The following is a 14,119-nucleotide window of genomic DNA, read 5'->3' on the forward strand; positions in this document are numbered from 1 at the left end:
GTTTTTTCATAAGTACACAACACCTAAAACCCTTTGTAGGGATGTGCTCTGAGCCCCCTCCACCAAAATGTCACCAGGGAAGGGAAATCATGAAATCCTCTCACCCACTCTTAGTTCCCACTCCTAACCAAACAAAAGACACCTTTGCTCTTAGAGCTTTCCTGGTAACTGCTCTCCACACATACATCTGTAGGACGACTCTCCAGCTGGATAGCCAAGCCAGAGGCTTCCAGGACACAGCCAGCATTTTTCTCTGACTTGTCTCAAGATCCCCAATCATTCTATCAGGCAATTCTATTCATGTTAAAGTCCAGAATAAATCTTAGCTCTGCATTTTTGGTTCTTCCCAGCTTCTTTAGATCCAGGAAATTGCAGGGAAAGGACATGTATAAGCTGAAAAAGAGCTGAGCAGGCATTCATTTTTAACTCTTTCACCCAAAATAGGTTGAAGTTTTCTTTTATAAAATGAGTTTTTAAAAATTAAATTTATATGGTATTTTTCTATCAATTTCTGTATAGGCTAGAACAATCCCAGAAGCTCACAGAAACCAATCAATCATTGGAGGTCAAATGAATGATCTATTTACTACTATTAAATCCAAAGATTTAAAATTCACTATGAAATATTTTAATGTAGGACGGAACTGCAGGAAAAAGAGATTCTCCATCTAAACTAAGCATATGGGAGGTTACTCAAAAGAAACTAAGGTTTTGGGGTTTGTTTCATTTTGTTTTTAAGTATATTCTAGTGACAAGAACTGGTGACCAGACCCCTATCCTGCCGTTACCACCATTCTAAATCCCTTTATACTCAATGTATTCTCTTTTTCCTTTGTGAACCCCACCCCCCTCCCGCAGAGAGCTGATAAATCTGTTATTCACATACACAAAATCTGCTCTGATCCAAGTGCCTAAGGAACAAGGGTGCTGGGATACAGAACACAGTCCACCCTCCTCTCTCATACATTTTCTCTCAGATTTCTGGAGGATTCTAAGCACTTGTACATTTCCTCCCTCTCTCTTTCCCTGTGTCTAGACCCAGAATTCCACCAGGGTCTCCATTGCCCAAACTCCTCTCTTCCTTTTTCTTTCTCTCCCCTAAGCAGATTAATGCGCCACACACTCGGCTCAGGCTCAGACTCTCAGGTAAATATTTTGACCTCCATTCACCTTGCTGCTACATATCTCCCCATCATTCACACTCCTCTTTGCCACACTGGCTTAGTTGGTTTGCATTAACCTTTCCTCTAGGGAACATACTCATTGACTCAGACACCAGGGGGTGAGTTTCTACAGCCATATATCAGTGACAACGGCACAGAACAAGTCCTGCTCTGTGGATTGTGGAAAGCCATGAGCCTTCAGATTGTTGGGTATATGACAGAACACTTCGTCCCATAACTGATGAGGTGTCACAACCAGCACTGGAATAAGACCCTCTGGGTCCTCAAGGTTCTGACACTTTAGGGGTCTTCCTCAACATTTATGATGCTTAAAAAGTTATGGTTATAATAAAATATATATATAGTGTATGTGTATATATATATAAGTAAAATATTTATATTATGAATATACACACTAATGTCTTTTTATTTAATTTTTAACTTTTTAAATATCTTTCCATGTTTACATATTTCATTTTCTTTCTCTCCCCTCCCCGCTCCTGGATCCAATAAGCATTTCCACTGGACTATAGAAATGTTATCACTTATACCTATTTTCATAGTATTCATTTTTGCAATAGAGCAGTCTTTTAAACCAAAACCCCAAATCATATATCCATGCAAACAAATAAGTCATTTGTTTTTCCTTCTGTTTCTATTCTGGCAGTTTTTTCTCTTGATGCAGATAGCATTCTTTCTCATAAGTCTCCTGGGATTGTTTTGTATTAGCAAAGTCCATTACATTCTATTGTTCCACAATGTTACACTTTCTAGGTATAATGTCTTAGTTCTGCTCATTTTACTTTGCACTAGTTCCTGGAGGTCCTTCCAGTTCCCATGGAATTTCTCCAGTTCATCATTCCTTTGAGCACAACAGTATTCCATCACTAACAGATACAACTTGTTCAGCCATTCCCCAATTGATGGGCACTCCCTCATTTTCCAATTTTTTTCCACCACAAAGACTGCAGCTATGAACATTTTTGTACAAACATTTTTCCTTATTATCTCTTTAGAGCACAAACCTAGTAATGGTATGGCTGGATCAAAGGGCAGGCAGTCTTTTAAAGCCCTTTGGGGATAGTTCCAAATTGCCTTCCAGGAATGGTTGGATTAATTCACAACTCCACCAACCAATGCATTCTCACTAAGGTCTTTAAATGGAAAATAGGTTTACCTTTCTATACCTATCAAACAAATCCAACACTAGTCAAAATCAAGCTCCAGTATTATTTCATCAAAAGCTATCCACTTTTTCAGAATTGTTTTAGATTGTATATAACCTTAAGCAGAGGCCAGATCTTCAATTGTATATTCTGGAACCTAGCAATATTCCTTTTCTGATAATGTAGTTTTATATAGGTGTATATATAATTTATAATTGATATAATTTTTATGTGCATTCCTGACTCGTCCTCTTTTTGTTGAATAGGACACACAGAGGTAAACATGTTTCTTGTAATGTTATGAAATATTTTCTATAACTCTTCTACTTAAAAACATGAAGAGTCAGACAGGTAGAAAAAGAAAGAAAGGATACCCATGACTCAGTACCTCCTTCTCTCACTGACCTCCGGCTTCTCTGGTATCTTTCTATTTAAGCAATTATTTGTTAAATGTTCTTCTTTGGGATCTTTGAATACTTTACCCAATATGTCACATCTCCTGAGCTGAGTAATAGTTATTTGTTTAACAGTAAAACATAATAAAGACAGCCATTAGGGTACCATCAAATATTTTTTTAAATTGATTCCATTATATTCAATAAGCATATAGGACATTATTTACCCAACCACTCACCCCATCACTGTCATTATCAGCTGCTTTTTGATAATTCATTAAATATAATATTATATTATAAAGGAGTTACTGCAAAGGGGAAAATATGTCTTCTTCGGTTTCCTCTCCTTTTAGGGGACTATATTCCCTACAAATATAATGAAATACCTACTTACTTTAATGAAGTAGCTTTGGACTTCCTGGGAAATAAATTTAAATGAAAAATTTATATAATGCAGCAATTCTATTTTTGTTGTTGTTGTTTAGTCATTTCAGTCATGTCCAACTCTTCATGATCCCTTTGGGGGTCTTCTTGACAAAGATAGTGGAGTGGTTTGCCATTTTCTTCTCCTGCTTATTTGAAAGATGAGGAAACTGAAGCAAACAACTTGCCCAGGGTCACATAGCTGGTCAGTGTCTGAAGCCAGATTTGAACTCAGGAAGATGAGTCTTCCTAATTTCAGGCCCTTCAATCTATCCATGGCATCACCTAGCTCCCCTAATTACTGTATTAATACTGAGATATTTGAACTCAAGTCTGGATTCATATCTATTAATTAAAGTTAGTAAAAAAAAAAGCATTTATTAAGCATCTACCAAGTTCTAAGCATTGTGCTAGATGCTGAAGATGCAAATATAGACATGAGACCAGCCTATCTCTTAAAGAACTTACATTCTACTACTTACAGCTATTCAATTTAATGTACTAAGCCCCTATTTTCACTCTGAATCCCCATTACATAATATACACTATTTGTAGGAGGGGTCTAAATCTATGATTATCCTCTCTCCACTAATGCAGACAGACATTTTAACTGGATGAAGACACAATTTACTTTAAAAATGAAAGCAGAATAGATATCAGAAAACTCTATTAATAACATTTTAAAGTCTAATTTCCCAAAGCAATCATCCTCTATGTGTCTCATATTAAAATTTATGAATCCACCTTGCTCCCAACCCCATATCCCATCACCCTATACCACCACAATCACCACAAGCCTAGCAACCCAATCTAGGAAAGCAGAAAGTGGTGGATTAACAACTTGCCTATATCCCAAAAGGTGCTGTGACTATGAGATCATAGGTCCAAAAGAGTAATAGAATCAATTGTTAAATTAATAAAACTTATTTTTGGAAAAAATAGCTCAATTGTTAGTCTTAATGTAAGTATATAAAGCTTGTAGAGCCTCTCACTACTACCTACTCTTCCCATTTTAGCTACAATAGGCTTTCTAGTTGTTCTTAAATTATCCATGTGGGAGGTTAACACATATTTGAAATTCCCTCATCCATTTTATGTAAGGACTTTGCCAGTTAGTCAATAATAAGAAAACAAGAAAATAAGCAGCTGAGTAAGAAATGTAAATGCAAAATTAACTATTCTGAAATGGGGGAGTAGAGGTGGGGAGGGGAGCATCAGTGAAAAAATGTGGTGTTTGAAAATGATTACTAAAAGTTTTGGAATTCTTAAAGATTCCAAAGGGCTAGAAGATTTTGTGGAATTTGTAAACTTTCAAAAGAAAGGGTACTTAAATATCATCTGGTACATTGGTTTTGAGGATCACTGAACTTGTTTTTAAATATGTGTGTGTGTGTGTGTAATTCAATATAGTTGATTTCCTTTGTAATATTGCTTTATTTTATTCAATTAAAAACATCATTTGGAGAAAGAATCCAGAGGCTTTGCCAGAATGCCAAAGGGATCTTAAGATCTGCCAAAAAAAATCTTAAGAATCACTGATTTAGTCCAATCTCCTAATTTTGCAAATAAGGAAGCTGAGATCCAGAGATGTGACTGCCATTTAGTCTCAGCTATACATTTTGGAAAAAAAAAACAACCCTCCAAATGAGTAACCCCATATAATGACAGCACCAAGATCTTCTTCTACTCCCCTGAAGACCCAGTTCTCAGTGAGTTATTATTTTAAATTTAGAATTTCAATTTGATTTAAAAAATAGATTGTAGACAGGGTTGGTTCTGTCTCCAGATGCCAGGTTCTTTATTGAACTGGAAAAGTCCTTGGTTTTAGAGATAATATGAATGCAATGGATCTGTCATTTTATAGCGTCTTCATGTCATCTAAGACTTAGCTAGAGAACTTTGTCAAAGTCCTGCATCCATCTGTAAGGTTCATATGCAGCATGTGTCTAAAGGTGCTGCATGATCTCTGAAGATCCTTTCCAACTCTTAGGATCCTTTCTTTCTTCAACAATGCTATTGTCTTTGCTATTCATGAGTGCCAGTTTTATTGTGATCACTTAGGCAATTATTATGGGGAAGAAAGAAAATCTGAAAACTTTAGGCTACTGTCATATTCTTTTTACACATACATATTGATTCATTTTTCTAATTACTTAAAATATAGCAAAACAATCATTGGAAAGAGAGCAAACTATGTCAGTGGAACAGAGCTGACTGTCAAATAAGAGCTCAGTTTTCATGAGGGATATACTTAGCCAGATGCAATCCTCACATGTGGACATGGAGAGGAAATAGATGAGTTCAGGAAACAAACCTAGTACAAGGTAAGCTTTAGTGGTAATGGATGATTTCAGTTATTCAGGCATACAAGCATATGTTGGAGAGCAAATATAGTGTGTGTGTGCATATTACATTCATTCATACATACATGTATATTTAAACTCTTATCTCTGTCTTTGTCTCTTTGTGTGTCTCTGTCCCTTCCAATTTCTTAGCTTCTCTCTTAGTTAAAAAATAAATAGAACAACTACGACAACAAAATTGTTCATTTAATGCTTCAAAGGTGGGAAGAACCAATCAATTCAGAGCCCTATTCTGAATCTGATATTCATCGATAATGAAGCACTAGTTCCTAGGTTAGAAATGATGAGAATTTTATAGAAAAAATGGCCACTCTATCTTGGAACTCTTGAGAGTGAGGAAGAGAAAGGAATTTCTAAGATCAGATTGCACAGAGTTCAGGGAAATGATAGGTCAGAACTCATGCACTAAAGTTATTTTTTCTTTTCATAAGAATTTTATTATTGTGAAGTATTCATTTTGAAACTTTTCTCTTCCATTTCCTCCCATTCACTGGGAAGAAAGAAAGACAAAAGAAGAAGGGAAGGAAACCTTTATACATAAGCACAATCAAAATATATTCTTGTATTGTTTCAGTAACTCTAAATAGTGAGTATCATTCTTCTTTATCCGTCCTCTTTAGTCAATCACAGTTCTTAACTCTTTAAGGTGTTCACTTTTATAATATTAATGTTATAATATAAAGTATAGTATAAATAAATATAGTAAAAATCTTCTGGTTCTATTCACTTGTTTTGAGAAGTCTTTCCATGTCTTATTGAAATTTATGTAGAAAGTGAGCTTAAAAGGACATAAAACTTTCAAGAATGAAATTCTTGTGGAAGATATCCACACAATTCAAAGAGGAAAAAGTATTAACAGAAGAGAGGAGTCTAGGAAATTGTAGAAAAACTTAAATGTTGAAAGAAATGTATATTAGATCAAAGCAAGGAAAAGTAATGAGGGTTAAATACAAAAACATAACATAATCTTGGAAGTCTTTTAACTGAATTGCTAATGTTCAAAACTGGCAAGGAAAATTAAGGGAAAGCCAGATTTAAAAAATATAAAACTACCCTGGGAAAAGTAATAGCTCAAAATAGAAATAGAATAGGAGTTTTTTGTTGTTGTTGTTTAGGATGGATGGGAAGGTATTAACAGAGAACACAGAGACAATAGAGGTGCTCAATTTTTAGCTAGATTTCTGTTTCCTCTGCATATAAGAATGATCTATGGATTTGGAAGCCAAAGACAACAAAATGGTTTATAGGCAGTTGATACCCAAGATAAGTAGTGTTGTCACCCTAAGAGAGCACCTAACTGCCATTAATAAGTTCTAGTCACCAGGGCCAGGATAAACTACCTTCAACGGCAGATGTAATCATTGAGTCACTGCCAGTGACCTTTGAAAGATTATGGGGAATAGGTGAGGTGCCACAAGACTAGAGATATAAATGCCCTTTTTAAAGGAGTGAACTATGGTGAGACAACATGGTGAGTACATAAACTATAGAGCAGTGAGCTTGCCTTTAATACCTGGAAATGTTCTAAAATGTACCTTGAGGAGATAGCGAAAATCTAGAAAGGGAATTAGATATTGCAAAAGATGGTTTCATGCAAAACAGGACATGTCAGAACAACCTCATTTTTTTTTTTTTTGGCACGCTTACTAGACTAAGGTTATGATGTAAGTCTAGTTAACATAGATTTTAGTAAAGCACGTGATGAAAACTCCCATGCTATTTTTACAGATTGAGTGAAGAGACATGGACTAAATAAATATTAAATGAGTTTAGAACTGATTGAATAATTCGATCCATGTTTCATCTTAGACAGGGATCACTATTGAAGGGCCTATTTCAGGAAGCAATACTTACTCTGGTAATGTTTAATATTTTGTCAAAAATGTGTACAAAGGCATAGATAGAATTTCAGATGGCATAAAACCGGGAAGGAAACTTAATATTTTGTAATGACAGAATTCCAAAAGCTCTTGACAGGCAGAGCATTGAATTCAGTATAATAAAGAGGAAATTTAATGGGGATAAATGTAATTCACTTGGGATAAAAAAAATCAATTTTGCAAGAGATGAAGACAGCAAGACAGCAGATTGGAAGGTATGAGTGAACTGAAAGTTCAATATGAGTCAAAAGTGTGTGATTAAAGCCAAAAGGGTGAATTCGAACATCAGCTGCATTAGGAGAGTTATAGTAACAAGGAATAGGGGAAGTGCTATTCTGCTATATTCTGCCCTGATCAGACCATAACCAGAATATTATGATTAATTTTTAGAATGGGCATTAACCAGCTAAGAGTGTCCAGAGCAGGGCAACCAGAATGGTAGAACACCTTGAGTCTATGTCACATAAGGACTAGATGGAACTGGGGATGTTTAGCCTGGAAAAGAGACTCTTGAGGGGAATCATCATAAGCCATCAAATACTTGAAGGATTGTTATGTGGAAGAGAGATAAGGATTTATTTGGCTTAATCCCACAGATGAGAAGTAGGAGCAAAGGATAAAAGTGGAAGCTCTATATTTCAATTCAATATACCCATTAGATTTATGTGTAACAGTTCCTGGTCAGGGAGCTGGATGGTCCCCAAACCTGCTGGGATTTGTAGAAATAGAGACCTGGAAGGGATGGCCAAGGAGACAAGGGATGGTAGGGTGGGGGATCAGGGAAGAGTTGTTTTATACTGGACACAATACATCATGAGGGATTCTAGAGGAGAAGGAGAAGGAGAAAGAGAAGAGGAAACAGTGGCATGAGACCAGGGCAGCAGCTAGAAATGGGGCCAAATCTGCAGTTCCCTTCTGGAAGGCCATGAGAGATGACCTCCACCTTAATTGACAAACTGAGTGGTTGTGTTATCATTGGCACTGGAGCAGGGCAAGCCTAGGGAGAGAGAAACATGGGACAGCCATGTCCTGCCCCAAACTGATTTCCATTTGTGCTTTGCTTAAAGCAAATCCTGTTATGGAATATACATGCTGCACTTGAACTCACTATCTTGGTTAAGGGAAATAGAAACAGCTCTAAAAAAAAAAAAGAGAGAGAGAAAGAGATGGGGGAAACATCTGGTTTAGACTATGTGTACGTAGAAGAGATCTGTGATATGACAATATTCTGAGATCATTGGTAAATTGGTTCATAAGGTATAGAGAAGAAACCAGCTATTGACAAAAGCTTACCTATTATTGACACTGAAAAAGGTTAAGGGAGAAAAAATACCAACAACTATCAAATAACTTGTAAGTAAGGTTCTGAGATTATTTTTCCATCTATGTAAAAGTTTATGAACATCATCTGTACATCCTCAAGGAGGATGACACAATAATCCACATCTTTATCATCAAATATTTGAAGATGGAGCGAACAAAAAGATTCCACTGTAAAGCACATATATGTATGCATGTATATATACATTTTTTTGCTGGATTTTATATTGTTTCTCTGTAGTCTACTCTGTCCTTATGTTGCCAGGAATTCCTTTGTTTATACCAAGAGGGTAAGATGTGACCCCCTGGAAGAAAGGGACCTTTTCTATCAGGGCTCCATCCCCAGCCCATTTTTAGGGAGTTTTGTGTTCTAATGGGAAGAATAAGCACAAGCCATTTCATAACTATCCTTATAAGTACAGAATGACTGTGAACTCAGACAGAAATCTACCCTTTGCTTCCACATTCTTTTTTTTTTTTTTTCATCTGAGACCTATGATTTCATTAGCTTAGGAAACTCCAGGGGAGGAGGAGGGAATTCCCTTTACTCATGAAGATAAACATCCGTTCTACAACTTACAGTCTTAGAAAATTGCCTGGAGCATTAAAAGGTTAAATGATTTTCTTTGGCTCACAGAACCTTACAAGTGTCAGAAGCTCTAAGGCTAACATTTTATCCACAATGCCAGAGGTGTCAAACTCCCTCTCCAGCACCACCAGCAAAACTCCCAAGAGTGTGGAAACAAATTATAATGTAATTGGGAAATATGGAGCAAAATAAGTGAAAATACAATAAAACATAATATTAATTTGTGGTTTCCTAAATCAGTGCCCTATCTGCCAGGGATGACACATTTCTGTGAGGTTATACCTCGACATTAGGCCATGCATTCTTAAAAAACAAAGAAGGTCAATGAATTCCCTGGACATCTTTAGACAGTTTCTCCTTATCTTCACACCCAGTCCTTCTGTTTTTACCTCACCGGAATTTTCATTTGGTGTATTTAATATTTCACTCATTGCTTTTCCAGAAATACCTTAGAGCTGACTTCCCCTACAGAATTGTAGGTCATGAGATCCTACTTGTCTTTTCTTGGAGTGTTTTGAAAACTTCTTTCCCAAATCAAGGGTGTATGTCACGTTATGTATGTCTGCTTTACCTCTCCTCTACCACTGTTTGTAAGATGGAGTGGTCTGGAGCTTGACAGTAAAGTGACTGAGGAGTTGAGTTCACATTGCTCTGGGGTCATTTATATCAACATGTAGTCTGTCTCTTAGCCCCAAAAAACCTGGGAAATATTTCTGCATGATTTCCTGAAGAAATGGTCATTAGACTCATTTTTCAGCTAATCTAGTGACTTAAATTCTCTCCCCACTGCCTTTGTCCTCTAGTTCCATACTTCCTGCTTATAATGTTTTATTTCAAGTTGAGTTATTCTTTGATTTCTTTTATTATGGCTGATTTGCCTTGTGGGGGAGGGTGAACACTTTTTTCCTTCCCTATTCATATTTTTTACTACTTTCTCTGTACAATTGATTTCTGTTACCAAATTATTTTAGTCTATTTTTACTGATAAATATTTCACCAGAAACATAAGATTTTTCTTTACTGATACCAGATCTTTCTTCATTTTATTTAAAATCTTTTTTAAATGCAATTTGATGTCTTATGTCAGATGTGCTTTGTTTCTGGGGCCCAAAATTAATTTATCTTTTCTGATAGCTCTCTTTGATAACTTTGAAGCTATAAGATTTGTTCATTGTATTAGGTTTTTTCCCTTTTTTTTTTTTCCATTCCTGCTTTCCCATTTCTGTGGGCTTCCTATATCTCCTCCAACTATATTCTCTTTTGAGGCTAATTTGTTGTGTCTCTCCTTTTTCCCATGTTTCTTATTTATTCATTTGTGTGTATTTTTCATTTCTATTTATGTTGAATGGAGAGATTGAGAGGCTTCACTACACTGTCTTGCTAAACTTCAAAATTATAGCTTTCTCAGTAGAGAGCTGGCCTGGAAACCATTCTGGACCAGCCAACACCTCTTGGTGCTCTACAATTCTAAGATTTTAAGTTGTACATTTGTCAACCTGAACCAACAGAAAGTTTCCTTGCCTAGGAGTACTTTAACTAATGAAATCACAGATTTAATTCCTTTTTGTATTTCCTCTTAATTTGTTGTTAGTTCTCTTTTCTTCTTCTTTATATTGGCAATTTGAGTTTCCTGTTTACAAAAAAAAGTTAGATTAGCTAACAGTTTATGTTATATATGTTATATAGTTATATATAACAGTTATGTTATATATGTTAGTAACATATATAGAATATACATTTTCTATTGTATGTTAATGTTATATTGTATGGTATATGTATTTATCTTCTAAATAATTATGGATAATAACATTAATAATACATAACATATCATTAGGCTATTAAAAACATGCTCTAATTGAATGGCTGTTTATTTTTTATCTTTTTAATATTCAGAACTTTTCTTTTTATGTTTATTTGAGGGGGGGTTAATTTGATGTTTTCCTCACCTTTAAAAAAAAGATTAAAACTCAATTTATCAATCTGTGTTTCTCTCTTTTTGTTCATGAAAATGTTTACAGATATAAGTTTCCTTCTAAGGAGCACTTTAACTGAAACTCAGATTTTTGGTATGTTGTCTCATTGTTGCCAAATTCTTTGAAGAATATGTCTATTGCAGGGGGTCAGCAAACTACAGCTTGAAGGCCCAAATCCAGCTGAATGCCTATTTTTGCATGGACCATGAACTATATTTTAGTTTTTAAAATATAATAAAAATTTATTTTAAAATGTGTAGTAAAGAGAGAGGGGGTCATGAGAGTTTTTTCAAACTTTGGCTGAGTTCTGAAATCAGTTAGGAGTTTAGAATCTTGAAGGAAAGTTTCAGTTGGTTTGGGGATCTTGTGGAGAGAGAGTCAGACCAGCTGAGCTGCTTCCTTGCCTATCTGAAGAATTGAAATTTAGTCTAGCTTTGGAATATTTATTTAAGAATTGTTAGTTTAGATAAACCCTTTGTATCTCCATACCCTACCTCATTTCCTACATTCCTTCCCTTACCTTATATGTCTGTGGAGTAAATAAGGAGAGTATTTCAGAGAGTAGTTCAAATCTGTGAGGGTTTAACTATAATTTGGCAGTATTTTATCTAGAGAAGTTAGTTAGTCACCATTTTATTCCCTTTAGATTTCAAGAGCACCTTGAGAGCTGAGCTAAGGCAGGACCTTGCTCAGATTCCATCTCTGCCTCCCTTCCCCCACCTGAGGTTTCTTTAAACAACTGTTAGGGCTTCCTCAATCCACTTTTCCTGACAAATCAACCTTATAAGACAATAAACCCTTTTGTGTTTCAATAGACCTATTAGTTACTTTGTCAGTTAATTAGTAAGAGAAGGAAGAAGAGGGAAAGAATCAACATACTCTGGGCTTGAAGGGAAGCCAGGGTATCCATCTTGAAGGAAGGTGTAACTTCAAAACAAGTCCCTTCCTGTGAAATTAACTAAAGCCTGTAGTTAATTTCAGTTCAGTCTATTTCCCTCAGTTTGTCTTTAGTCTAAGTCCTAGTCTATAAGCCCTGCTGTCTTTGCCTGTTTAGATTAATTCCTCCTCTCCCTGAAGATCTTTGTTCCCTTCAGTGCTATACTCCCTGACTTCAGCCCCATATTATATCCGGAATCTCCCTATTCCAGCCTACCTGTAACCCATATTACTTACGTAGCAAGTCCCTGACAACCTCCCTTCAAAATCCCCTTTTACAAATGTTAAAGCTATTCTTAGTTGGCAAGCTACATAAAATTATAAGCACTGGGGCAGATTTAGCCTTCAAGTCATAGTTTGCCAACCTCTGGTCTATTGGGTTAAACCATATATCCACTTTTTTTAATACAATTTATTTCCAGGTGTCTCAGCCCCAACTCCTCTCTTCACACTATTGTTTTGTATTGTCCAACAAAGAGAAATGTATATATACAATTTATCTTTCAATTTCTATTTTCTAGTTCATTTTCTGGAGGTGGACATTCACAAGTTATTTTTCAAATATTGATTGTGCAGCTGTATATAATGTTTTCTTGATTCTATTCATTTTCCTTTTCATTATTTCATTTGATATTTCCAGGTTTTGGGGTTTTTTTTTCTAATTAACCTCTTCTTGTTTCTTATGGTGCAGTAGTATTCCATCACAATCACATGCCACAATTTGTTCAACAATTCTCCAATTGATGGACATCTTGATTTCCAGTTCTTGCTACCACAAAGCAAGCTGCTATAAATATTTTTAACATATATTCTTTTCCTTTTTAACCTGATCTCTTAGGAAACATATACAGCAATGATATTGCTAGGTATAAGTGTATATACAGTTTTATAATTGTCTGGGCATAATTCCAAATTGCTCTCCAAAACGGTTGGATCAGTTCATAGTTCCAACCAACAATGTATTAGTATCCTCATTTTTCCATAAACCCTCCAACATTTGTCATTTTGCCCTCTTATCAGATTAGCTAATCTGATAGGTATAAAAGATCAGAATTATTTTTTCCCCACACCTCTTTATGTAATATAGTTTACCCCATTTTACTTCTCTATTTACATTTCTCTTAGTGCGATCCTCTTTTTCATCCCCCATTTTTTTGAATATCATCCTAAACAGCTTACTATCACACCCTCTGCATACATATACTTCTCCTAACTACTATGAAAATGATAACAATTTTTAAGAGTTACAAATATCATCTTTCTATATAGGAATAAAAACAATTTGACCTTATTGAAGCTCTTAAATTTTTTCTTTCTTATTTACCTTTTTATGCTTCTATTGAATTTTGTATTTGGACATCACATTTTTGTTTGTCTGGTCTTTTCTTCAGGAGTGCTTGGAAATCTTCCATTTTATTAAATGACCATACTTTCCCTTGAAAAAATATAGTCAGTTTTGATAGATAGGTGATTCTTAGTTATAAACCCAGTTCTCTTGCCTTCCAGAATATCATATTCCAAACCTTCTGGTCTTTCAATGTAGAAGCTACCAGATCCTGTGTAATCCTGAGCTCTAGCATATTTGATTTTTTTTCTTTCTGGCTGCCTGCAGTATTTTCTCCTTGGCCTGGGAGCACTTCAATTTGACTATAATATTCCTGGCAGTTGCCATTTGAGGATTTATTTCAGGAGGTGATCTGTGGAATCTTTCAATTTCTAGTTTACTCTCTTGTTCAAGAATATCAGGGCAGTTTTCTTTGATAATTTCTTATAATATGATTTCTAGGTTTTTTTTATCATGACATTCAGGTAGTCTAATAATTCTTAGATTGTCTCTCCTAGATCCATTTTCCATCTCAGTTGTTTTGTCAATGAGATCTTTCATATTTTCTTCTATTTTCTCATTCTTTT

This window comes from Gracilinanus agilis, chromosome 3, assembly GCF_016433145.1.
Source record: "Gracilinanus agilis isolate LMUSP501 chromosome 3, AgileGrace, whole genome shotgun sequence".
NCBI classification, from domain to species: domain Eukaryota; kingdom Metazoa; phylum Chordata; class Mammalia; order Didelphimorphia; family Didelphidae; genus Gracilinanus; species Gracilinanus agilis.